The sequence below is a fragment of the Pteropus alecto genome, unplaced genomic scaffold (genome assembly GCF_000325575.1).
Source record: "Pteropus alecto unplaced genomic scaffold, ASM32557v1 scaffold87, whole genome shotgun sequence".
In the NCBI taxonomy this organism is placed as follows: Eukaryota; Metazoa; Chordata; class Mammalia; order Chiroptera; family Pteropodidae; genus Pteropus; species Pteropus alecto.
The window spans coordinates 14787118-14796421 of record NW_006443225.1 but is presented as its reverse complement, the minus strand read 5'-3'; the positions used below and the strand labels follow the sequence as shown (position 1 = coordinate 14796421).

The 9304-nt window shown below is 48.2% G+C and overlaps 2 long non-coding RNA genes across 2 annotated transcripts in view; both read right to left on the bottom strand.

Moving 5' to 3' along the window:
- The window catches only part of LOC112472580, a 5046-nt gene extending 4462 nt beyond the window's left edge, over positions 1-584 (bottom strand). The window contains exon 1 of the long non-coding RNA XR_003043661.1: positions 365-584. This is a non-coding gene — a long non-coding RNA (uncharacterized LOC112472580). The remainder of the gene's footprint in view (positions 1-364) is intronic.
- A 668-nt stretch (positions 585-1252) lies between these two features.
- Positions 1253-8613, bottom strand: LOC112472579. The gene is made up of 3 exons (XR_003043660.1): positions 6951-8613; positions 6463-6574; positions 1253-6165 (listed from the first exon to the last, which is right to left on the bottom strand). It is a non-coding gene; the product is annotated as an uncharacterized LOC112472579 (long non-coding RNA).
- Positions 8614-9304: the final 691 nt, after the last annotated feature.

The following is a 9304-nucleotide window of genomic DNA, read 5'->3' as shown; positions in this document are numbered from 1 at the left end:
GAGCTCACACCCTCCCATGCAGACTGCACACCAGAACCTCTGTGCTTAGAGAGGACAAGCTCACTAACGGGCCCGCTCCTCTGTGGGGGGAGCCCAGTCCCCTCACCCCACCTCCAATCTGCCTCTGATGGGGGTCGACTTGCTCAGAGGTCTATCCCTGGCTTCTCTCCCCATCCCTCGGTGACAACAGTTTCCCCTTGATAAGGACTCTTGTGTCCGAATTTCTCTATGAAACATGTGAGATCTTAGAACAAATTCCTCACACTAGAATTTTTTTGTGTCTAAAAAGTACTTTTTGCCGGAGTAGAACAAATTGCCACATTGACTAGAAGATTTTCATTCATCGCAGTATAAGGAAACCAACCTCGTTCCTTGTTTCTTCCTTCAAATAACCTCGCAGGCCTCCGGGATTCCTGGTACTCGGACTTTGGTGACGATAGCTTTTGAAATGTCTTTAATAATCCAGGCGGTTCTGAACGACGGGCACCCAGAGTCCAGCCCTACTGAGGCTCCAGAGGGAGGTGGAGCAGCAGAGGGTCAGAGGACCTGGGCCTCTGCGGCTTCAGGAAAGATCCTGGCTTGAGGCAAGGTGGAACTAATTAGCAGTCACGAAACCCAGAGGGGACAAAAGCCCCCGTCCAAAAATGGGAGAGAACTTTACGGCTGGAACAGCTGTCCCCTCTCGTCAGGCGCTGGGGCAGCAGGGGTCACTGTTTAGCTGTAGCTCACAGTGAGGAGCTGCTCCCACAGCCACCTGCCTGGACCAAGGCACTGGCGGCATCCAGTGGGGACCCTGCGTTCAGGAAGCCCCCATCTCGGGCCCTAAAGGACTCGTCCCTCCCACTGACCATTGCTCTTGGCAGGGAACCCCCCAGGGGCGGGCTGCCCATCCTCACTGGCCTCTGGACCCAGGGCAAACTTTCAGTAGGTCTAGACAGGTGGATGGGGGAGGGTGTGAAGTGATCGTGGTGGCCAAGGCCTACCCTCATACTGCGATGTGGCTTCCCCCGAGGTGGCTGGCCAGGTCCCAGGCTAAGGGACCCTGACATTTGGAGTTGATAATTTTCTAAGATTGTTGCCCACCCTTCTTACTCCCTGACTCACCCGCCCGCTCATTCCAGCACCGGATGAACATCTACCATGAGCCAGACCTGAGCTGAGTGACGGGGACACCGAGAGGAAGAGACAGAGCCTCTGTCTTCACACGGTTGGGTCTACTGGCAGGAAACCTCAGTGGTTAGGGAGTCGTGATGGTTATTGTATGTGTCAACTTAGCTAGGCTAAAGCATCCAGGTGTTTGCTCAAACCTTATTCTAGATGTTCCTATGAAGGTATTTTTTTAGGTAAGATTAACATTTAAATCAGTAGACTCTGAGTAAAGCAGATTACCCTCCATAACACGGGTGAGCTTCATCCAATCAGCTGACGGTCATAATAGAAAAAAGACTGACCTCTAGATAAGACAGACTTCTGCCAGTGGACTGCCTTTGGGTCTGACCTGCAGCATCAGCTCTTCCTGGGGTCCCGAGCCTGCTGGTTTACCCTGCAGTTTGCATTTGCCGGCCTCCAACTGGCACATTGACATGGGCCGATTCCTTAAAACAAACCCCTCTCTTGCATTTTTTTCCCCTCTGGAGAACCCTAATACAAGAATCCAGTCTTTGTTTTATTGCCCTCTTGATGACTTTGGCATTTTAGTAAACAGCTTTTTTTTCCTGATGATAAAATACACACTGTAGAAAACATAAAAAATGTAAACAAATAGTTCCAAGAATGCCACCGTGAGCATCTTTCTGAAAGCCCTTCTTTATGCACATATTGGCATGTATGCTCAACGAAACTGGGTTTTTATCTTGTCTTTCTTTTTTAAATAACATGAATGGTAAGCATTTTTAAAATGTCATTAAAATATACAGAGAGATGTTCAGGGCCTGCCCACTGGTCTGTTTTTGTTGGAAATTTAGGTTGTTTCCTATTTTCTCCTATTATAAATAGCTCTGCAAGGAAAGTTTTGGTCCATAAATCTATGCCTCTGATTATTTCCTTAGGGAAGATTCCTGGAAGGGGAATTACGGAGAGAGCTCTGGCCTCATAAATGAGAGAATTATGAAAAATGGAGGGGAAAATGCAATAAATTCATGAATTGGGTTGCTTGACTCATTTCAACTGAGAAAATAAGAAACACCTGACCTCCTCCAGGGCGGACCTCGTGGACGCGGGCGTCCCACAGGGGGGCCGTGGGGCGTGGTGGACCCGACGAGCAGCCGGAGCGTGGGTCCCGTGCTCACTCCATTTCTCTGTATAGCCAGGAGCGCCTGTGCGAGGCTCTGAGGTGTTTTGCCCCCAGTTCCAGTTCTTCATGCAAAGCGGAGACATAGTAAGTGTCCTGCCTCCTTCGTACGAGGCGGTGCCGAGCCACCTGGCGTGTGTGAACGGCCCCCTGGCGCACCTGGCCTTTCTTCCTTCTTTAAGAGCTGGGTGGGATGCGGCTTCTTCCGTGAAGTCCTTTTGAACTTGCCAGGGATAAATCACTTTCTAGCACTTTCTCCGAGCTTTTTGTAGCTTAATAATCTTGAATTATAATGATTTGTTCGCACTCCTGTTCTTCCAGTGGCCTGTGAGCCTTATTCATCTTTTCTTGCCACTGGTGCTTAGTACAGCGCGAGGCATGCAGAAGGTGCCTAATTAATGTCGAGTGCTAAACGAACATTATGTCATCCATGAGCATTTATTAAGCACCAATGATATGTCTCTGAACTCGAGGCGCTCATGCTACAGTCGAACAAATGGAAGGAAGATTCAAGGTGGCATTTGCTAAGGGTGCAAGACACCGTGGGAGCGCGGAGCATCGCAGGGAGCCGGCGCTGAGGGCCGTGGTGGTCAGGGAAGCCTGCTGGGACCAGATTTGGGCCTCTGAGAAACGTCGGCTTTAAATAAGGGAAGACTGAAAAGATGTTATCCAGGAGAGGGGAGCTGCGTCAGCAAAGGCGGCGCAGTGTGTGAATACGGAGAGCGCGTGGCACCAGGGACTCCGCGGACACTTGCCGAGCGAGTGAGGAAAGGTGGCAGCACAGCACCACACGATCTGACGAGCGGGCCGAGCGGGCCCTCCCAAAGGGACCGTCGGTTTTGTCAGTGCAAAAATATCACGTTGTCCAGTAAATGTTAGTGGAGTGTCTAATGACCTCATCATTTCCCAAAAGCCAGGTATGACACCGTTGAGCTAGATTTCCTCGGTGCTGTGCGTACATCGCTGGCCTGCGTGTTCCACCCACCTCCTTGCGTGTGCCCCGCCTGGATCTTCAGCAGACCAGGGATGGCGGATTTGGCTCTGCCGTCCTTCTGCTTAACTCTCTGTTTCTTCGGACAAGATTTTTTTTAAAGCCACTCTGTCCATTCTACTCTGTTCTGGCCAACACTTATTTAGAAGTCATATTGTTGGCCAAAGATCAGGAATCAGGAGTTGAAGGGTTTATCACAAAATCACCAGTAAATTGCCAAGTAATCACGTCAGACAATATATTTTGCCTCTTGGCATCTTATTTCAGGTAAGATGTTAACTTGTCTTTAAAACTGATGGGTCACAGAGTGACTTTTTCCTGCCACCAAAAAAAAAAAGATTTAAGCCAAATAGTTGAGTTCTTTTGCGCATCTGACAAGTCCAGAACAATGTAGTCGGGAGTTCGTAGGTTGACTCCTTTGTCGCCAGAGATACAAAGCCCTTCTTGTCTTCTCTGCATCCTCCCCTTCGATGTGGCTACCGTCTTCGCGTCCAGGATTCCTGTGGCGGTTTCGGCTGTCTCAGCCGCTTGCCAAACAGCAGGATGGAGGAAGGAAAGAAACAGGGGGTGACTCCTCTGTATTATGGAACTCTCTGGAAATCCCACAAATGCTCTCATTTACCTATCAGTGGCCCAGAACTTAGTCACGCGGCCACACCAAACTGGAAGGGAAACGAGAGATGTCATCCTGTGGCCAGGCCTCCGCACCCAGCTAAAACCCGGGGCTCAGGTCGAGAAATGTTTGATGGGCAACCAACACACTCCCCCGCAAACAGGATTTCACCCATCGGGACCTTCCAATCCCTTCAGAAGCAAAGCAACGATCCAAATGAATGGAAGAGACGTACGAACATGTCCACTGGAAAAAACGCCATCTGTGTTCTGGATCCTAGGCTCTCCTGTTTCAGAGATGCTGAATCAGAGGTTTACAGCCTCTAGGGAGAGGGCTTATGTTTCTAGTACTCTAGCCTATATATGTAAAATATAAAATATATGTGTTTATTTATTTAAATAGGTAGGATACTGAGTAATGTCTGAATAGGCATCTTTTGTTTTGCAAATGTTAACAATTATTTATGTTTTGCAGATTCAATCATTGCAACCTTATTTACTGTGAAATATACATATAGGGAACACGTATAAAGCGAAGCGTAAACGTTACTTTCCAATACCGCTTGCGAGCGCTTCTACGTGACTGTTTAACGCGAGTTTCTCTCGAGGTCTGTGAGGAAGGAAAAGGAGCCTCTGGCACCGTCTCTCATGCTCCATCAGTGGGGAAACGGGGCGGGTGACGTTCCCAAGGTTCGCGGCCCAAGGTGACGTTCCCAAGGTTCGCGCCACCAGAGCCCGTGTGCCTTACCCACTGCTGCCTCTTCCGGAGACTGCAGAAATCCTGCGACATCCGGCTGAGACCGAAAGATGTGAGTTGAACGTTCTGAAAAATTACTGGTTAGTAAAAATGAACGGAAAGTAGTAGTAGTCGCTATAGATATTTAAACGTGAGCTATGCCGACAGCCGTGGAGTAAATGCAGCACGAAGGTCCCCTTGACATAAACAGCGTCTAGCGAGAGGGATGTGCGAAACTGCTCTCACAGACTTAAGATTTTACTATAAATGAAATAAAGGCGGGGGAAGAGGACACATCTTTGGCAACCCTTTCTCCTTGTCACTATTTTTGGTTCCCCGTCTAAAGAAAGTTTTAAAGATTTCCTTGTAAGGACAAGAGAAAAAAATCATGCCACGACCTCATGGCCTCCGTGGCAGCCACCGTGAGTGAATATTCTCCTCCGGCAGTTGGAGACAATTGGTAGCAGACTGTGAAATCTTCCCACCCACCTCACACGGCACACACTGATGAATCGGTTCAACAATCTCAAAAAGTGGTCTCTGGGAATCATTAGCCTCTATCTCTCAGCCGTGGAATGCCCCCCGGGACTCGGGTAAAGGGTGCAGCCCTTTCTTCCTTAAGGAGGCATTGGAGCCGAGCCCTCGTGCGAGATGTGTGGTGATATGTCTGTGGTTCTCATAAACGCTTTCATTCCTGGAATTTCTTCTGGACGGTGGAAAGGAGAGAAGCAGTAAAGAGAACGTCTCGCTCCCATGCGTTCGGGGATCGGTTATAAAGGCATGAGCGAGTGGCTGAGCAATGAGGAATCATGACTTTTCTCTCATGAAGGAATGTCGAGCTCACCCAGTTCACTTATTTATTAAATACGCACTTAAATAATGTTTATCGAGTGCCAGGTAGGGACTCTGCAAATACTAACTCATTTAATCCTGCTAACGACCCTCTAAGGGAGGTTACTATTTTACTCGTGAGGAAACTGAGGCACACGAGGGGTCATGAACTGACCCAAGGTCACAGAGCTTGGAAGCGGACCCAGGGCCCAGGCCTACCAAGCATGCTCTCATCTTCCTAAAGTCCAGGAAGAAGTTCTATTTGAAGAGAACGGCTGATGATAAGCTATTTATTCGGCGCGGTGCCTTTTCTAGTACATCACTAAAAAGAAAACTCCATTTCTCTCTCTACCGCTGCTGCTACTTCTGGTTTTTTTCCCACACTGACCACAGGGCAAGGTGTGGGGGGGAAGGGCGGAGCTGCCACGCCCCCTCAGGGTACATCCCTCTCCCAGCTCCTCCATGTGGTCACCCACTCCGAAGCTTCTGGATGCCTTCATTTAGGGCGTGTATGAAGTATGATTGATGAGATCAGTGGCCATTGCCTATTAACTCAAACTCCGGCTTCTCTCCCCTCCCCGGTTGTGGGGGGCGGCTGAAAGTTCCAACCCTCTACTCACATGGTTGGGGACCCTGGAAAACAGCCACCCCATCCTTAGGGGCTTTCCAAAAGTCACCTCCTTAACAGATGTGCTTGAAAGGGGCCTGTAATAAATAACAAAAGACACTCCCGTCAACTCCCGTCAACTTCATCGTCCACTTCATCACTCCAGAGCAATTTCAGGAACAAAAACCACACCTTTTAAGAAAAGATATCCCTTTCATTTTTTTTTTTTTTTTGCTCTGGAGATGTTTTAGGAGCCAGAGCTGAAGACCAAAAAATATATTTCTTTTTATATCACGATAGCGGGGGTGGGAGGGGGAAGGAAGGGAGGGAGGAAGGAAAGGAGAGGAAGAAGTACAAAGCACGGGAGGGTGGGCAGTGGGAGGATCGATACGCACCGGAAGAGAATGCTGATTTGGACATTTTCTCAGAAGGACGGTGCTGCTGAAGACGAAGCTCTGTCTGGTCCTCAGTTTCCCCATGTCTGTCATAGGGATTATCACGGCTAACCTGCATTAATTACAGTTGGTTTGTTTATAAACGTACGTCAAATCAGACCATGTATGTCAATGTACTTTAAAAAACAAACTGACACATGAAATACTTTTGTAATTATAGTCAAGCCGGCATATTTGTTTCTGTTTTCAATTTTTTCTTACTCCGCCCTTCATTTGACTTTGGGGTGAAAAGAAAGAAGACTCAAGAAACTAAAATTCTCACGTTCCCAGACGTCATTAAAGCCAGCTGCTAACCTTTTCCCCTTTGGCAGAACATTCCAAAGAGTACCCCGCTCCCCCAAACGCAAACCGTTCGTTATTATAATGACACCTTCACAAAGGAAACACTTTCCGAATGGCACTCATCCAAAATCTTAAAGTACACTAACCTCCAAGGCTTGAGAACGATGGATCGGCTTCCACGCGTTCAGACCTGTGCTTATCACGAGCGTGAGGATGACACCGTGTGACTGTCTCTTGTCTGCAGTGGCAGAGTTTTACTTATGCGAAGCTTCCTTCTGTCAGGCCCCTGCATAGCGGTCCGTTCTCACTTATCCCCTTTGGGGGCCTGCCGTCTCTTTCCTCTTCCCGGGAGTCTCGACTGCAGACGTCGGGGCCACATCGGACGAGGGCTGGGTCGGGGCAACGGTGCCCTGAGTCTGTGGGAGAACACGGGTTTTCTGTGGAGTCCCTGACCTTGAAGACCTTGTTGACTCCTGGCGAAGATACACAGGTAAGCAGACAGCGTGCGCCGTAGGAAAGGCTTCGGCTGGTGTTTGGGGGCCACAGAGGGCATCTCCTGACCCATGTGCCATGTTCGGAATCCTGGCATGCGGTCGTACACGTTCCCCCACAAGTCTCTTGCATTCCTCATCCCACTGGCTGTCTTTTTCTTAGAGGACACAGATGGCACAAGACGCCGCCCTGATCCTGGCCATCTGTTTTTGAAGAGATTTCTCAGAGCGAGCGCAGTGGAAATCGAATAAATGAATGCCAATGGGTGGAGCTGCGAGCTTAGTGGCAGGCATCTGGAGATGCCCTCAAGAGCTGTGGGACTGGTGGCGGCTTATCCCCAAGGCTGGCCGGGCCGATGCACTGCCTCCCTTGGTAAGAGTGCTTGTCTTCTACGTGTCTTGACATCTGGCAAGTGCCACAGGTTGTGGTCAGGGCTAGGGCTTTGACTCAGACAGACTGGGGTCCAGATCCTGGGTTTGCCATTTATTAGCTTGTTGAGAAAATAAATATAAAGTATGTAGCAAGTGCCCAATAACTTGCAGGAAATAGTATGATTATTCTTACTCCTAAATCCAAGAAATATATCAAAGACATCTTTAAAATCTACTGATTTCAGAAGAGAAGGATGAGACTAAGCCGTTTCTTGCCACAAAAGAGCTGCGATGTTAGAAAGGCAGCTGGTTTTTGATTATTTTTCCTAAAGCCACTTCCAACAGAATAACTGCGGCCATTCATCTGATGGGTGTGAACACACAGCGAGAAGGCTGCCCACGGCCTGGGCCTGCTGGTGCCTCAGGAGGTCACAGTAGCACAGTTGAGCCATGCTGCACACCGACCCAGACCTCCCACGGAATCAGAGTCCTACTACGCACAGGTTTCTGAGACCAGCACTCAGGTGTCTCCTATAATCCGGTCCCCTAATAATCAGACTGTCACCTGGCCCTGCTTCTTGGAGTGAAGTGATTTCACTTTGGGTACATGACGACGTAAAGAGACAGTGAATGTAGACCTCGGGGGTGTTGGTCCCTGACCCCAGGCCCTGCAACCTTTCTCCAATGTCTGTTCTTAAATGCCCTATTACTAGCAGCCCCGTCAGGGAATGGAAAATAACATTAATCTCTTCCTTAAGAGGAAAGGGGAAAATATTACTGAAATGGAAAAAATAATAGAAGAGCTACTTCAAAGTTTTCCCAATGTTTGGGAAATTCAAATCATGGCACAGTGGAGGATATCTGTATTATTAATTTTTTTTTACATTAAAAATGTCTTAAACTAAGTGAAGTCTGTAAGAATGTAACAGAAATTTCGATCCGAAGAGCAGAGAGGCTGGTGCTTCTGCAGGTTTTAGACACCTGGACCCATCATACTAGTGCGTGGTTGGGAAAAGGACAATGTGCTCTCAGGACAGACTTCTCACTGTGTTTGTGTCTGAGCTGGCTATAGAATTTTCCTGATTTTATTGTGCATTGCAAAATTGGCACCGAGGGAAACTAGACCCAGGTGCCTGAATAATTTTCTCTGATGAACAAATAATTTTGCACAATTTGTATGATGATGAATGAGATTAAGTTAATTTACAACTTAAGTGAGCAAATTCCAGTGCCTAAAACAAATGTATTCTACAGATTAAACAAATAAATCGCCGTTTTACATGCTTTGCGATTGAAGTTTACGTCCCAGGATATTTGTACTTAACTTTTAGAAGCATCCTAGAAAGACAAGCATCTCGGACCCTTCACAGTTCCTGACTTTTCAGTGACCTAACCCAAGCTGCTTTTGACAAAGGTTTCATGATAAAGACGGTAAGGGATAGAATGTTGAGAAGGTTTGCTCCAGGTGAGCTGGACCAAGGCTGCTATCTGGAGCTCTGGCACTAGCCGGCTTTGCAGGCACTTTTTAGTGCTTCTCACACGCCACCATCCTGGCCGCTCTGTGTCTCTTGTGGACTCTCTCGTGGACTCTCCAGGTGTGTTATCATGACGTTGCTGTTCATTGTTCACACTAGTCT